The sequence below is a fragment of the Neofelis nebulosa genome, chromosome 17 (genome assembly GCF_028018385.1).
Source record: "Neofelis nebulosa isolate mNeoNeb1 chromosome 17, mNeoNeb1.pri, whole genome shotgun sequence".
Taxonomy (NCBI): Eukaryota; Metazoa; Chordata; class Mammalia; order Carnivora; family Felidae; genus Neofelis; species Neofelis nebulosa.
In genome coordinates, this window is record NC_080798.1 from 50,049,454 (window position 1) to 50,066,183 (window position 16,730).

Here is a 16,730-nt window from a genome sequence, read left to right on the forward strand (position 1 = left end):
CAAAGTACATGAAGTGGTACAATACTAACTCTACGAATAATATGAAAAGTTTACATATTTTAATCTAGAACCACCAAAAAAAAAAAAAATCATGAGAAGAGGTATATCTAAGATGCCAATAGATAAAACAGAAAGCCAAAAGTATCTTTAACCCAAAGAAGAAGGAAGAAAGAGGAGGAAGCCTGAAGGGAAAACAGAAAACGAAAAGTAAAATGGTAGACCCAAAGTTCAACCATTTTAATAAAAGATATTGTCTAATGGATAAGAAAAATAAGACCAAGCTACATGCTCAGTAAGAGTCATGTTTTTACGATAACGACAAGGATGGAAAGAGGATGGGGAAAATATTACATATAACCACTAAACATAAGGTTGGGGTAGAACTGTTAATATCAGATCAAGTAGACTTTAAGACAGTATTGCTAGAGATAAAGGGTAATAATGATAAAGGGTTGATTTAGGAAGACAAACATGTATGTGCCTAATAACGGTGCTTCAAAATGGAGAAAGCAGGGCACCTGGGTGGCTCAGTCACTTAAGCCTCGGACTCTTGATTTGAGCTCAGGTCATGATCTTGAGGTTTGTGGGTTCAAGCCTCGTGACAGCAGGGGTTCTGCTTGGGATCCTTGCTCTCTCTCTCTCTCTCTGCCCCTTCCCTGCTCACGTGTTCACTCTCTCAAAATAAGTAAAAAAGAATGGGCGAAGCAAATATTGACATTTAAAGGAAGAAAAGACAAATCACAAGCAAGTTGAAGATTTTAACACCTCTCAGCAACTGACAGAATTCAACAAAAATTCAATAAAGACCTAGAAAATATGAGTAACACTTAACCACTTTGATCTAATTGACTTTGATGGAACACTTTACCAACAGCTACAGAATATACATTCTTTTCAAGTGCATGTAGCACTTTTACTAAAATAGGCATATGCCTGGCCATACAACTCTTAGAGCATTTAAAAGGATTGAAAGCATACAATGTGTTCCCTGACCACAACAAAGTTAAATGAAAACCAGTAACAAGATAAATGTAGCATAAGCACCTGACGATTGGTTTGTTTTTTGTTATAACACCAGTACCTGACTTAAGCTTTTCATTGCTGAAGCATCCACTTGAAAGATAGCTGTTTCATTTTTTTTTAAGTTTGTTTTATTTATTTTGAGAGGGGGTGGGTGAGAGAGAGAGAGAGAGAGAGCGCGCACGCATGGGCACATGCAGAACAGGGTGGAGGTGGGGGCAGAGAGAGAGAATCCCAAGCAGGTTCTGTGCCATTAGCACAAGCTGGAGCCTGCTGTGGGGCTCGACCCATGAACCTTGAGACCATGACCTGAGCCAAAAATCAATTGTCAGACGTACAACTGACGGTGCCACCCAGGCACCCCCAACATAGCTATTTCAAATGAACACACTGCCAGCACAAGTGAGTAAAGAACCAAGCTGCTCCCGTCCCCATCCCGCAAGTTTCCTTTATTTTAGGGAAATCTGTTTAACCTCGGTAACTATTTGGCTTCTTGTTTTTCCCTTTGCACACTTTAATTCCTGTCCTGTGTTTTAAATTCACCAATAAAGTCTGAACTCACAAAACCCTAGGCCCCCACCCTTAACCCCAGTAGAAGCCGAACCCCGGTCTGCTTACTCATGCCTCTCTTCCAACTTCACTGTATGGCCCCAGGCATGCCTTGTACCCTCCAGAACCCAGAAGTAATAAATCTTGGGATTTTCCCCCGGTTTCCTGTTATAGATTGTAAGAACCCCAAGGACTGGTTCAGCCACAACACGGTTTCCAAAAGGGGAGAGGTCTGTGGGGGGCTCACTGGGCCAGCTGAGTGCCCCCAGGTATTTCCGGCTGATAGCGGCACTATCCACAGGCTGAGACCAAAACAGTTGGCATAGTGGGCAGGACTGCACAATTGTCCTTGCACTTAATGGAGAGCAATGCCCTTTAGCTGCACCTGGTTTACCGACTGACTAACCCAAGCGGTAACCATCTGGGAAAGGAACGCTAATTGCTAGAGGCCATGCTGCCTGTGCTGCTGGTGACTGCCCCTCTCACTGCTGCCTGCAGCATCCATCCCAGAATGTCACCGCTGCCGTAGTCATTCAGCATCTTCCCAGACCAGCGGGGTCAAGGCCATATTGTCTAACAAGATCGGACCAGTAGATGAAAAGGCCTTGATTATTAATGTACAGTGAGGGTCCTCCGTGCCCAGAGGCCTGGGGATTGGACCCGAGGACCATTGTGACACCCAAGTGGAGTGTGGTCCATGTTTTGGACCAAAGACACGAGGAAAGGACGTTCTCGTAAAGAGGACAGGAGCCCTCTGCCTGTGACCACCTGGCCGTGGCTTGTGCCTGGACTATGCGTCCTAGTAGCCTTGCCATCGAAACCAGTGGCACTACGAAAGGGAAATGCAGCAGAGGACCATGGTCTGTGTGTCACTGCTTTACTTGCTGCTGTCGTTCTGTGTCCACTGACCCAATGGGATATCATGGGTCCAATCCCTGGTGCGATGTTGCTTAAAGAAAAAAACCAGACAAATACAACTATCCCGAACATCTGCAGCCAGCATCTCCTAAAATCCCTGAGAGGGCTATCAGCTCCTTGGTAAATGCAAAACCTCCGCATTTCCTGGGCTCCTGGGCGTTGCTCAGTGCTACAGCACACTCACTGCCCCGGCTCTGGTACTAACACTCTCAGGTCTGGGGACTTTTCCCAAAGACCTGTGAGCATTGCACTCATGGAGGCAGACCCCAATCCCAGAGTTCCTGGGAAGGGAAGTGGCTGCGCAGGAACATCATCACACGTTTTTCTGGTTACAACACAAGATTAAGGAATCAGGAGAAAAATCACAAAATAGAAACAGATTGGAAACTATACCTTTACTGAAATTCAAGCCTTTAAGATTTTGTGCATCAAAAAAAGAGAAGGGACTGATTGGCTATCACAGGTTTGGGGGCTGGGCTCTGCATTATTGCTCTCGGCAGCTAAAAGGCACTAACTGGCCGGTATCTCCTGAGACCACACACTCCATAACGTGCTCAAATACATTCCGGGCGGGCTTTATGCTCCTTTCCTCCCAGATGCTACAGATTATGAGGCCCCACCCTCTGCGTTCACCTGCTGGGGGGCAGAATCAAGAAACATACCTCACAAGGCCCCCCTGCTGCCAAAGGAAAATCTGCCAGGGTTGAGACCTGGAGCGGTGAGGAAGAGGGAGAAGGGAAGGCGAAGGCCTCGAGAGCCTCCGATTCCTACCAGGGCCTTCCCTCTCCTCACTTGGCCATTTATTGCACGGGGCTGTGCCCACCTTCCATCACTCTACCACAGTGAGGACAGGTAAGGCCCACAGTGATTGGGAAACATTAATGAAGCCCATCTCCCGGTGTACAGAGTCGGCATGCTCCACGGGTGGGAAGGTTTTGGACCTGATCACACCGTGTGTGTGGGAAAGGCAGTGGGAATCACCAACAAGTGATTCTCAGACACCAGGTGGGCGCCCTAAAATTCAGCTTAATTCTGATGCTAACCACTTAGACATCCCATCAGATTCCACAGGTTAAGGGTTCAGTCCTAAACCCCTTTTGGGGTTTTATGAAGCTTCATTCTATTGGCACAGTTGATTAACGAATTGACAATTGGTGACTCAACTCAATCTCCAGCCTCTCTCCCCTCCCCAAAGGTCAGTGGGTGGGACTGAAGGTTCCAACCCGCTAGTCCCCTGGTTGGCTCCAATGGCAACCAGCCCCCATCCTTAGGTAGTTCCAAAAGTCCTCTCATTAACGTAACAAAAGACACCTTTGTATTATCCCTCTTATCACTTAGGAAATTCCAAGGTTTTAGCAGCTCTGTGCCAGAAATGGGGACAAAGACCAAATATACATCTATTATAAATCACAACATCACAGACCACCACCACCCCATTCTCAAACATGGGTCCCTTATAGCAAAACAATCTTAAAAGTTACTGGCATCTTACTAGGATGCCATTCAGCCATTGATAACTATCCAGTCAATCATCTCCTGTAAAAAGGTCTCCTATGGTGATGCCACTCAGATTTGCAAGCCATCATTCAATCTTGCCAGGTTCCCAAAGCAGTTGTCGTCTCAACAACACATGGCTTCTCCCTTTCATGCATCTGGTACAGTCCAGCTAAGAGACCGTATCACCTCTTGCTCTGAGCCTCTTTCGAGATGTTCGTGTAACATGGGATTTCCCTCATTACATAACCCATTTATTCAATCCTTTACCCGTAGCTACTATTTTTCCTTCTCTCCATTTGAACCCAAACTTTTCCCCCTTTGGAAGAGACGTTCTATTTGGCCACTGTGCTGGCCTAGATTACAGATTTCCAAACAGGATGTTGTCCGTTCATCTTGAAACTGCCACCCATAAACCAAACAGCCCTTTGTTTTCCAGACAAGAGCCATTCCTAGGACACCATCCACATGGCAGTTGGTTCCGGTGGCTCCTCAGGTGGCTCCAAAGGCGGTCCTAGAGGAAAGGAGGCTCCCTGTGTTCCCTGGCAGCATACCCCTATATGAACCATTTCCACGTTATTCTGGAACTCTTCTGGGCACAGCCTTCCTTATTAGAGTGTCTCTGTGACATCACCCAAGACATTACGAGTATCTCAGGTTTCATGATTATTTTATGTCCTTCCATCATCAAGGCGGTCTCATTAGTGCCCGGTAGCAGGTGTGTCCCTCAAATGGTGTGGACTGGCCAGCAAGATGTGGTATCTGGGAATTTTCTGGTCCAAAATCCCAACAGCTGGGAGGCTGTCGTGAGCACTCTGTAAAAGCACCAACACAAGCTGTGTCTTTCCACAATGTCCGATTCATTCAATCGTGATTCATTCACAAATGATTCATTTATGATTCATTCAATCATAAAGCAAGGTTAATGTAATTGTAAAGCAGTTTCAAGATTCCAAATTCAATGACGTCTCGCTACGCATCTCACTTGGCTTCATGTGTGCCACAAAAGCCAAGTACAATAATACAAAGTCACACAACAAAGATATGACAAGGGGTAAGAAGTTAACGTGAAGTCTGTTTGTGACCTTGTAGAATGGTCTGGTCTGGGTCAGCTCTCAACCCTTACTGCGTGTTCTGTTCACTGCAGAGCAGCTCTCTTACGTTCAGAGATCATTCGGGCAGAGTCTTTGTGGCAGTTGCCTTGCTAATCCACTCAGACATGAAGTGGTCAGCGTCTGGAGAGTCTGACAGCTGGCTGCAGTTTTCCCTTTTTCAAGGAGTTTCGTCAGTCTTGGGCCTTTTCAAGTCTTTCCTGGTTCTAGTGATCATCAGCTCCTGGCTCTTTTAGGTTCTTGTAGCCTTACGGATCATCAGTCCTTAGTCCTGCCTGTCTGTGCTGGTTCTGATGACACCTGGTCTTAGCTACAATATCCTAGGGCTGCTCACATCACTGCTTGACAAGAGTGACTCCATCTTGCTCTCTACAGAGGTGCACACGAGCTTTTGCCACAAGCCCCAGTCTGTGTGAGTACAGGTGGCAGACATCCCACAGTCACCAGTGAGTGGGGGGGTCACAAGGCTCCAAAGGCACTGAGAGCTGCCCTACCACATTTTGTAATTCATACATGGCCTCCTTTTGTTCAGGTCCCCACTCAAAAATACAGCTTTGGGTGGTCGTAGAGATGGGAGTCAGCAAAACTCTCAGATGTGGCACATGCATTCTCCAAAATCCAAATACACCAACCAAACACTACCTTCTTGTTTGGTCTTAGGGACGGGTAGTGACAATTAATTTCTAGTCATTTGTGTGATATCCCAGGTGGTTCCTGTCCAGGTTATTTCTGAGAATTTCACCGCTTGAGTAGGGCCCTTAGACCTTTGCTGGATTTATTATCCGGGCCTAATGGTCACGTGCATCACTAGCACATTCCAATCAGTTCCAGCCTGGTCCTCGTCTCTCCAATCTTTCGTGTCATTAATGTAGCATATTATTACACTTGAGACCCGCATCAAGTTCAAATCCCTTCTGACCACATTATCACAGTAGCTGGTAAGTTCAGAATAAACCACGGCAGCACCATAAACGTACATTGGGGTCCTTCCCACGTGAAGGCAGACTGCAGTGGGCTCCTTTCCGAGATGAAGAGAAGAAAGCATTTGCAAGATCAACCACGGAGGACCAGCCTCCTTCAGCCCGTTTGTTTCCCATATGGCTGGAGCCACATCGGAGCTGCTGAGGCTACGAGCAGCACAACTTTATCCACCCCTCCATGGTTTACTGTCTGTCCCCATGAGCCATCGTGGCTTCCACAGGCCACGCGTCTACGGTGCTGAGAATTCGTTGCTACGAGCAGTCCAGCGTGTCATTAACCAAAGTGGTAGTCTCGTCCTGTCTACCTGGTATTCTATACTGTGTTCAGTTAACCACCTGTGTGGGCCTCAGGCAGTTCTAGTGCTTTCTGTTGGGTGTCTCCAGTTAACGCTGGCCTGCAGGTGGGCTCACAGGCCTCTGCCTTACAGTATAAGCCAGGAGAAGCAGTCCCCAAGGTAAACATAATATCCAACCCAATACATTCAGGTAAACAGGATGCCAACAGCTTGGCATATAGTTGAAAAAAAACAATCCAACTTTCCTGAGCACCTGGGTGGCTCAGCGGGTTGAGCATCCAGCTCTTGATTTTGGCTCAGGTCATGATCTCATGGTTTCTGAGTTTGAGCCCCGCATCCGGCTGTGCTGATGGTGCCAAGCCTGCTTGGGATTCTCTCTTTCCCTCTCTCTCTCTCTCTCTCTGCCACTACCCTATGTGCACGTTCTCTTGCTCTCTCTCTCTCTCTCTCTCTCTAAAATAAGCATTTTTTAAAAATCCAAGTTTTCACCCAAACTTTCACCTCAATTCCATCTAACGCTGCATCTCTGTAGCCTCCCCATCTAAACTCAGCCCTCATTAAGACTTCACCAACAGGTTTTGGAATCACAGGGCATGGGCTCCTGCATTAAGGAGTCCCAGAGGGGCGCCTGGATAGCTGTTGTTGGAGTGTTTGACTCTTGATCTCGGCTCAGGACGTGATCTTGTGGTTCATGGGATCAAGCTCCTCTTGAGGCTCTGCCCTGACAGCTCAGAGCCTGCTTGGAATTCTCTCTCCCTCTCTCTCTGCCCCTCCCCTGCTTGTGCTCTCTCTCTCCCTCAAAATAAATAAACTTAAAAAAAAAAAAAAAGAAAAAAAGGAGTCCCAGCAAAGGCTCTTGTCCCCACCCTACCCCAAAAAGTTCAACAAAGCTTCTTGAACTGCTGTTCAGTTTTTTTAATTTTTTAAGTTTATTTATTTTGAGAGAGAGAGCAAGCAAGCAAGGAAGGGGCAGCGAGAGAGGGAGAAAGAGAATCCCAAGCAGGCTCTGGGCCTCCAGCAGAGCCGGACGTGCGGCTTGAAGCAAACTCATGAACTGTGAGATCATGATCTGAGCCAAAAATCAAAGAGTTGGACACTCAACCGACCGAGCCATGCAGGCCTTCCTGTTGTTCAGTTTTGTAATAGCAAAGTTACATGCGCAAAAGCAGCCCCCTTAATCGCAGCATTTACTCTAATCTGGGTAACGGGCACATTCAGTGGCTGAATATCCTGGTTATCGTAAAGCCAGTCCCACAGGCCTTACATACAAAGCACACGAGCAGCTTCCTCTGGGGTGTCCATGGGGTATTTATGAGGGGAGTGAGCAGTCCCCCTTCTCAGGATAAACACACTTTACAAGGGGTCTCATCCAGTCCACCAAGCTGCTGTTCCCTCAACAATCACCTCTTGTGCATCTGGATTGGGTGTGGCATCTCAGTTCAGCCCAATTCTGACACTCTCTGCCTGGAGATGGCATCAGATTCCTACTGCAGGAGACCGAGAAGACATGACCACCTACTGACCCACAAGCTAGACCCCTACAGGCAGAAGTTCCTTACCCTCCCCTGCCCTTGGATGCCTATTCCCCACTGTTACTCTTCTAGGAGCCACTTGAAGGGTGCAGCCTTGAGGGGTTAATGGATTTTGAGGCCGTCTAGACAGTATACATGACTGAACCCCACTCAAGCCTCTATATCGAATTTTAAGATTCTGGTGGGCGGGTGTGGAGATCTCTTTGCCCAAGACAAGCCTTCATTTAAGTTCCCTTGCTTGTGAAGCCTGCCACCTACGAGTCTGCAGGGGCCAGCCTCATTTTTCAGTCTCTCCTTCCCTCTGTGTATGGAGGCCAGTTGCAGATTTCACCCAGAGAATTCCTGACGTTGGAAACCAGCAGGTCCATAGTTGAAGGGTTTGGTCCCAAAGACTGCATATTCACCCCACCCCCATTTCGGATACCAGCCTCAAGCTCAGGATCTTATCTGTGTTTCTGACCGAATGGCCATCAATCAGACCTCTTCCTTGTGTTCAGTGGATTTGCTAGAGAAGCTCACAGAATTCAAGGAACCCATTTACTCACCAGGGTACCATTTTATTATAAAAAGGTGTGACTGAGGAAGAGCCAGAAGGAAGAAAAGCAGAGGGCAAGGGGCGCAAAGAATCCATGCTCTCGGGGGGGCCCCGTTCTTCCTGAATCTTCACATGTTCACCAACTGGGAAGCTCTCCAAGCCTTGTTCTTCTGGGTTTTTATGGAGGCTTCATTCCATAGGCATGATTGATTAAATCATTGCCCGCTGGTGATTGAACTCCAGCTCCAGCTCCCCTCCCCTCCCCAGAGGTCAGGGGGTATGACAGAGAGTTCCAACCATCTAATCACCTGGTTGGCTCCACTGGTAGCCCAGCCCCATCTTTAAAAATCCTTCATGGCACAAAAACAGACACAAAGAACAATGGAACACAATAGAGAACCCAGAAATGGACCCACAGGCGTATGGCCAACGAACCTTTGACAAATCAGGAAAGAATATCCAATGGAATAAAGACAGTCTCTTCAGCAAGTGGTGATGGGAAAACTGGAGAGGGACATCTAGAAGAATGAACGTGGACGACTTTCTTATACCATACACAAAAATAAACTCAAAATGGATGAAAGACCTCAATGTAAGCCATCAAAATCCTCGAGGAGAAAGCAGGCAAAAACCTCTTTGATCTTGCCCGCAGCAACTTCTTACTCAACATGTCCCAGAGTAAAAGGAAACAGAAGCAAAAGTGAACTAGTGGGACCTCATCAAGATAAAAAGCTTCTGCACAGCAAAGGGAACAATAAGCAAAACTAAAAGGCAACTGATGGAATGGGAGAAGATATTTGCAAATATCAGATAAAGGGTTAAGTATCCAAAATCTATAAAGAACTTATCAAACTCAACACCCAAAAAACAAATAATCCAGTGAAGAAATGTGCAAAAGACATGAATAGACACTTCTACAAGGAAGACATCCAGATGGCCAACCGACACATGAAAAAATGCTCAACGTGACTCATCATCAGGGAAATACAAATCAAAACCACCAGGAGATATCACCTCACACTTGTCAGAATGGCTAACATTAACAACTCGGGCAACCACAGATGTTGGTGAGGATGCGGACAAAGAGGATCTCTTTTGCACTGCTGGTGCAAATGCAAGCTGGTGCAGCCACTCTGGAAAACGGTATGGAGGTTCCTCAAAAAATTAAAAATAGAACTACCCTACGACCCAGCCATTGCACTAGTAGGTATTTATCCAAGGGATACAGGTATGCTGTTCCGAAGGGACACATGCACACCAATGTTTACAGCAGCACTGTCGACCACAGCCAAAGTACGCAAAGAGCCCAAATGTCCATCTCTGGATGAATGGATAAAGATGTGGTATATATATAATGGAGTAATACTCAGGAATCTAAAAGAATGAAATCTTGCCATTTGCAAGTACATGGATGGAACTAGAGGATATTATGCTAAGCGAAATTAGTCAGAGAAAGACAAATATCATATGACTTCATTCATATGAGGACTTTAAGACACAGAACAGATGAACATAAGGGAAGGGAAGCAAAAATAATATAAAAACAGGGAGAGGGACAAAACAGAAGAGACTCATAAATATGGAGAACAAACCGAGGGTTGCTGGAGGGGTTGTGGGAGGGGGGATGGGCTAAATGGGGAAGGGGCACTAAGGAATCTCCTCCTGAAATCATTGTGGCACTATATATTAACTAATTTGGATATAAATTTTAAAAATAAAATTAAAAAAATAAATTAAAAAAATAAAAATAATAAAAGTGGAAAAAAATAAAGTAAAAATAAAATAAAAATCCTTCAATGAGTTCCACAAGTCACCTTATTAACCTACCAGAAGACACCCCTAGAGCTCTCACCACTTAGGACATTCCAAAGGTTTCAAGGGCTGTGCCAGCAACAGGGACAAAGACCAGCTACGCATTAATTAGAAGTCACAGTATCACAACGGGTTTATCACTCACATGACCACAGTGACCCAAATGACCCCTTTTTCATTTCCAACCCTGAAGAGGCTCGCCTGACCCATAGTCAGGATTTTTTTTTGGAGGGCCTCCCCTTCATTACAGGGCATTACTACTACGTTTTACTGGGACTGCCAAAATCACCCACGAAGCACTAGAAGGCACTAACGTGGTTACTAGACATGCAGGAGATCCCCCCAACCCGCACCCAGACACCCAGATACTTCAACTCAAGCCCCTCCACTCCTGCTACACTGGAAGGGTCTCCCCTCTGACAAATTTCCTTCAACAGAAAAGGTTTCCGGCTCCTTCCCCAGTAATCCCTGGTCTAACTTTGCCCATTATGATAACACAAAGGTAAACCTTTCTTGGGAGTTTTGGAAACTCGGGGTTCCTGGCGGCTCGCTCTCTGGACAGCTGTTCTCTCAGCACCAGGTCCTAAAACTAGCATTCTCTCGGCTAAGGTCCCCATCTGCTGCCCACCCTCTTACACACAGCTCCCCTGTGACCTTGAGCCTGTCCCCACCACGCCCCTGCCCCTTTGCCTAACCTCCAGGACTGCCAGTCACCTAAGCACCTACCCTAGGATTTCCTAGGAAATAGGCAGCTCCCCAGGGCTTGTCCCACCTCCCAGAGATCATCGCCCCTATACCACTCTAGTGCTCCACAGAGACAATAAAAATGCACAGTTCGTTTTGGCTCTATTAGGCACCAGGGTCCAAGTCGATGCCATTCCAGTAAATCCCTCTAAATTCCCCCAAAGGGAAGTCCTACCTACAAGGCATTGCCAGGAAAACAATCAAAGGTGCACAAACCCAATCAGATGTAACTATTAGGACCATTGGCCTCAAACAGCCCCTGTCTCCTCCTTTCCAGACATGGATAAATTGACACCTTCATGGCACACGGACCAAGCCCAAGCTCTTGACCTTTTTTGTGGGACTCACCAAATAGATGCCATGGACTCTTCCTCACCAGGCGAGGACAGAAAACATTCCCGAATACGGAATTACACAAGCAATGAAAGCCAAGGCCCTGTCCTTAAAGATGTGATGACAGGAGGGCTGCCTGGCTGGCTCAGTTGGTAAAGCATGCGACTCTTGGTTCAGGGTGGTGAGTTCAATGAATTTGCTAGAGCAAATTGGGTATGGAGCTTAATTAAAAAAAAAAAAAAAAAAAAAAGATAAAAGAGTCATGAAGCCCACAATTTCCCCTTTTAACAGCCCCGTTTGGCCAGTACTTAAGCCAGTCACTAATGCTGGCACCTGACCATTGACTCAGGTTCCCCTGATTAAGGCTCTGAGTCCTAAGGACATAGAAAGGACCCAAGGAGCATCACTGACATAGCTAATATGTTCTGTCTGTTCCCATCGCCAAGGAATCCCAGGCCCAATCTGGTTTCACTTTGGAAGGAACTACTTTTATGCAGTTCCCAATGGGATATTTAAACACTCTTCCAATTATGTGTGACCTCTGCCACCAGGATGTAAATACCTTATAGTAAGAGGTACGGTTTGGGCCATTCCAATGAGGACAGTCTGCTGAGGGGTCCCTCCGGAGAAGCGGTACGGCCAGATCTGCACAGCTTCACGGGCCACTTATGCCACACAGGATCCAAGGCCCCGCGTCATCTGCCACATTTCTGGCATCATCTGGTCCCCTGGGGGCTGGTAAATTCCCCCGGCCATCACACATGAATTACTCACCATCAAACCACCCACTAGACTCAAACAGGCACAAAATCTATTGAGACGTTTCATGTTGTAGAAGAAACATCCTTCATCCCTCACGCTCTCCGTACACAACCACACGCGTGTCTGCCACCCTTCGCCAGAGCCAGACCCCACAGTGCCCTTGGGAAGCCACCAGCACGCAGGCCAGCATGCCTCCCCTGTAGTCCCCCCCCCGCTTCGTGTTGGGACTCAAGTCCTGGGCCACGCCTGACCATGCCTCCTGGAGTCTCTGGAGCAAACGCGGCCTACCTGGCTTCACGCGGGGTTTTGGCCTAAGCGCCTTCCCCCAGGGGCAGCCCAATAAATGCCCCTTGAGCGCCTGCTTCTGGAATCCTACCGAGCTCTTTTAGAAACCAAGGCCCTACCCAGCCCTCACCCAGAAGGACTCCGCAAACAAGCGCCTGGACTGCCCGAGGTAGAGATGTGCCTAGAGAACAGGGCAGAGCCCCTGATGCCTCCTGGGGGAAACGGGACCTCAGGAGAGGACTAAGGCCACCATCAAAGGCTGTTCCCTTGCCCTTGCCCGAGAGCCTTGAGGAAGTGCTGGCAACACCCTGCTTCCTCCTCCTCCTCCGGGTACCTGGGGACCCAACGGCCTGCATGGACAGGGAGTGCATTCTTCACCGATGGCACCCCACCCTCGCACTCGAACAGCTGGCTGGGAGCCACGGCACCCCGGCCTCAGGTGCCTTGCTGGCCAAGGAGGGGGCTCTGACCCAGCCCCCTGGCGGAACCTGTGGCTGTGGCCTTGCCCTTGAGGAGCCGGCAAGATGGGTCCTTCCGCAGGCCCACACCTTCACAGACTCCTGGGCTTTTGCTAGCATACAGCAGGTCACCGAGGCTGGGTGGCAAAGGGACCGACCTCTTTTTAGGCAATGGCCCCCGCAAGAAATATCTAAATGACACTTGCCCCCCAGTTTCTGTACATCAAATGTTGCTACAAGCTACCGGCCAAATTTGTGTGTCAGAGACCTTGCTGATGGCCCCAGATGTTAAGAAATTCCACAACATTACCTAAATCTTTGAAGAGACTCCTGGGGATCCTGAGCTCACCGACCTATTTTCATGGCTGGACTCTAGGTCTGGGACAGTGGCCACGGACTAGATTGGCTTGAGCTTCCGACGGCAAGGCATCCACGTGAGAGACGGCTATCTCCAAAACACACACCGCCAGTCTGTAGATACGGGCCCCAGCTGCCCCTCACCCCTCCCACCTCTGGTTTCCTTTGTTTTAGAGAGTTCTGGTTGACTTGGATAATGGACACTTCGACCTCTTTTTCCCTTCCTGGGCTTTCATTCGCGCAGTTATTTTATTTATTTTTAATTTATTCTAATTTTTTTTTTTTATTTTAGAGAGGGTAAGCAAGGAGACGAGTAGAGGGAGAGAGAGAATCTTTTTTTATTTAATTTTTATTTTTTCCTTTTTCTTGAGACAGCCTGGGGGAAGGGCAGAGAGAGAGGGAGGGAGGGAGAGAATCCCCAGCAGGCTCTGTACTCTCGGGGCAGAACACGTCGCGGCACCTTGAACTCATCAACTGTGAGATCATGACCTGAGCCGAAACCAAGAGTCCAATGCTTAACTGACTGGGCCACCCAGGCACCCCAAGATCGAGAATCTTAAGCAGGCTCCACCTGGCACAGAGCCCAACCTGGTGCTGGATCCCAGAACCCTGGGATCACGACCTGAGCCCAAGTCAAGAGTCACTCAACCAAACGAGCCACCCAGGCGCACCCCCTGCAGTTATGTTTTCAACCCACCAATAAAGAGTGAAACTTGAAACGCCAGGCCTTTGTATCACTTCCCACTGGAGGGACCTGCCTGCTGCTGGGTTGAGCTCCCCGGGAAAAGAAGCCCGGCCCACAGAGGAACGACTCCTGCCATGTGAGCCCACAGTCTAGTTGGAGACAGTGACACGACAGTCCAGCGGAGTACAAGTGCCCTAACAGCAGGGCATCCTAGGTGCCCAGGGGGAGGGAGGACTGAGAAGGGGCGGGGGAGTGGGTACATCTAAGTCCGGCTGAGGCTACAAATCTGAGGTGCCCAGAGCGCCAGACTGTGGGAGCAACTTGGCCTGCTGGTCATCGTCCTCGATTTCTTAACATTTATTTCTTTTTGAGAGAGAGACAGAGACAGAGCACAAGCAGGGGAGGGCCAGAGAGAGAGAGACACACACACACACAGAATCCAAAGCAGGCTCCAGGCTCTGAGCGGTCAGCAGAGAGCCTGACACGGGGCTCGAACTCCCCAACCGTGAGATCATGACCTGAGCCGAAGTCAGATGCTTAACTGAATGAGCCACCCAAGTGCCCCTCATCACCCTTGATTTCATTGTACAGACCGAGCGATGCTCCTGGTAACGGTCCCTCTGTTCTGTCCCAGGGCTGCCAGCCTGAAGAAACTGTCTCCCTATCTTGGCAGGGCAGGACCCTGGAGGCCACTCGTTAGAGTAACGGCATCCACCTGGCCCAGGCCCTCGGGGTCCCAACACGCGGCCATCGGCAGCTCGGTTCTGTAGTAGTGCCTCCTACCCCCGTCCTGGCCTGGCGCAGGGAGCCCAAGTGAACTTCTGAGCCCTGCTGGGGCCGCTCTCCAGCACATTCTCTACTGCTTCAGGAGGTGGGCATGTCTCCCGAGGCTTCCCGTGGACCGGTCATCCCCTGGGAGTTCTGCCCTATGCAGCACACTCCCTCTATCTATTTCGTCTACTTCTGCCCCTCACAACCCTCCCCTGCCACGACAACTCTGGCATTTCCTCCTCATTGACGGTGGCTCAGGGTTGCCTTCCATGCTCCCGGGAGCCATTCTGGCAGCATGTGGGCACCGTTCGCTGGGGGCCTGGCAGGGGCTTACACCTTTAACCTGGAACAATGCTCCCAAATCAACAAAATCTCTCCCCGTGCTGGTGTGAGGTTCTTCTGGTCCTCTTGACCCAGCACTCCTGGCGTCCAGGCGCCATCTTGCTCACACGGGCCCAAAGGGCCCTTGGGGCACAGCGTCCTTCATCTCTTAGCAGGCCTGGCGCAACATCGCAGCCAGAAGGGGAGGTGGGGCCGACGCTGGGGGTGCCTGCTGTCCTGCAGGACCCTGACCTCGTGGCCGAGCTGCATTCGCCTAGGTCAGCCTCGGAAGCCGCTGCTCCATGACGCAGTCCCGGACCCAGTCCTCAGCTTTCTCTGCTGTGAGAACACAGGCAGGGAGCACCCCTTTCGGTGCTCCCAACAGGGCAACGCTGGCTCTCCCGGGGAGCTTTGAATTGCCCGTGAATCAGTCTCAGCCTTTTCGTTTCTCTTTCCCCAAACCTTAACTGTGCTTAGCAACAGCCACGCCATTTCACTGCCCTGATGGTTTCTCCCTCCCTCCATGTTTATCAAACTCCTGATACATGGAACCCACTGGTGAACTCTCGTCCACCAGAACACTGCCCCGTTCATCGGTGGTGGACACGTTAACAGCTTGTTACCTTGTGCCAGGGACACAGGCCAGGAGTCCCCGCTGCCAGCCAGCAGCCCTAGGTCCAGCTCCAGAACCCCATCCTGGCATCTGCTTCCTGGGGCCCACCCTAGATGGAGACCAGCGGGAGAAAAGTTTATCAGAGGGACCTCCCTACCTGGTTCAGGAAGGACCGGCCGCAGAGTCAGGCGGAGAGCGAAAGGGCGCTTCCCTCCTCACCCCCATTTTAGGTGAAGAGATTGGGCGTTTACAAACCCCCTGACCAATCAGGGCTGTGGCTGCCCAGAAAGGAGGCGTGGCCTTCTTCTCAATCGTTCTCTTCAGCTGAGGAAATTCCCAGAGAGGACTGACAGCTGAGGTTGCCAGCGGCTGGGCTGTAAACCGCCCCAGGACCCACTAGGCTGTGGGTACAGACGCCGGCTGATGGGTGACCCGTGAGTAGTGACTCACGGTGAGTAGTGACATGGGTGACTGTGACATCCTGCAGTTCTGAAGGGCGAACATTCTCGTCGGATCCATTCAGATGTTTCAGGTAGGTAGGAAGAAGCAAGTTCACCGGTGGACAGAGAGAAAGTGGGAAGCATGCGTTGTGTCAAACACGGTTCAGCTCAGAACAAGAAGAGGGGGCAGCTGTCCTACAGAGGGTCTCTTAGCAAAGTGGGACAGACTCCCAGATAAACAGTGGAACTTCTTGATTAACTGTACTTAACTAATTGCAAAAATTCGTATTTGGAACAACTTGGATATAAATCAAACTTTGATTTATAAATCAAACCCGTTCAGCTGTAATTTTTATGAAACTTAAAGGCAGATCAAGGATCCCTGATGAAAATTTAGCATCTTATGTGACATGTGCTGGAAGTTGCAAGTTACACACTGGACTTCAAAGACTTAGTATGAGAAAAAGAATGTAAAATATACCATTAGGGGCACCTGGGTGACTCAGTCGGTTGCATATCTGACTCCTGATTTAGGCTCAGGTCATGATCCCAGGGTTGTGAGATCAAGCCCCATGTTGGGCTCTGCACTAAGCAAGGAGCCTGCTTAAGATTCTCTCTCTCTCTCTCTCTCTCTCTCTCTCTCTCCCTCCCTTTGCCTCTCAATCCCCTGTAAAATAAAATGAAATTAAATGAAATATAAAATAAAATATAAA

At 49.0% G+C, this 16,730-nt stretch overlaps 1 long non-coding RNA gene across 1 annotated transcript in view; it reads right to left on the minus strand.

Moving 5' to 3' along the window:
* The window catches only part of LOC131499289 (uncharacterized), a 22,091-nt gene extending 5,719 nt beyond the window's left edge, over positions 1-16,372 (minus strand). Inside the window, exon 1 of the long non-coding RNA XR_009255791.1 lies at positions 15,735-16,372. This is a non-coding gene — a long non-coding RNA (uncharacterized LOC131499289). The remainder of the gene's footprint in view (positions 1-15,734) is intronic.
* Between the last annotated feature and the right edge of the window lie 358 nt (positions 16,373-16,730).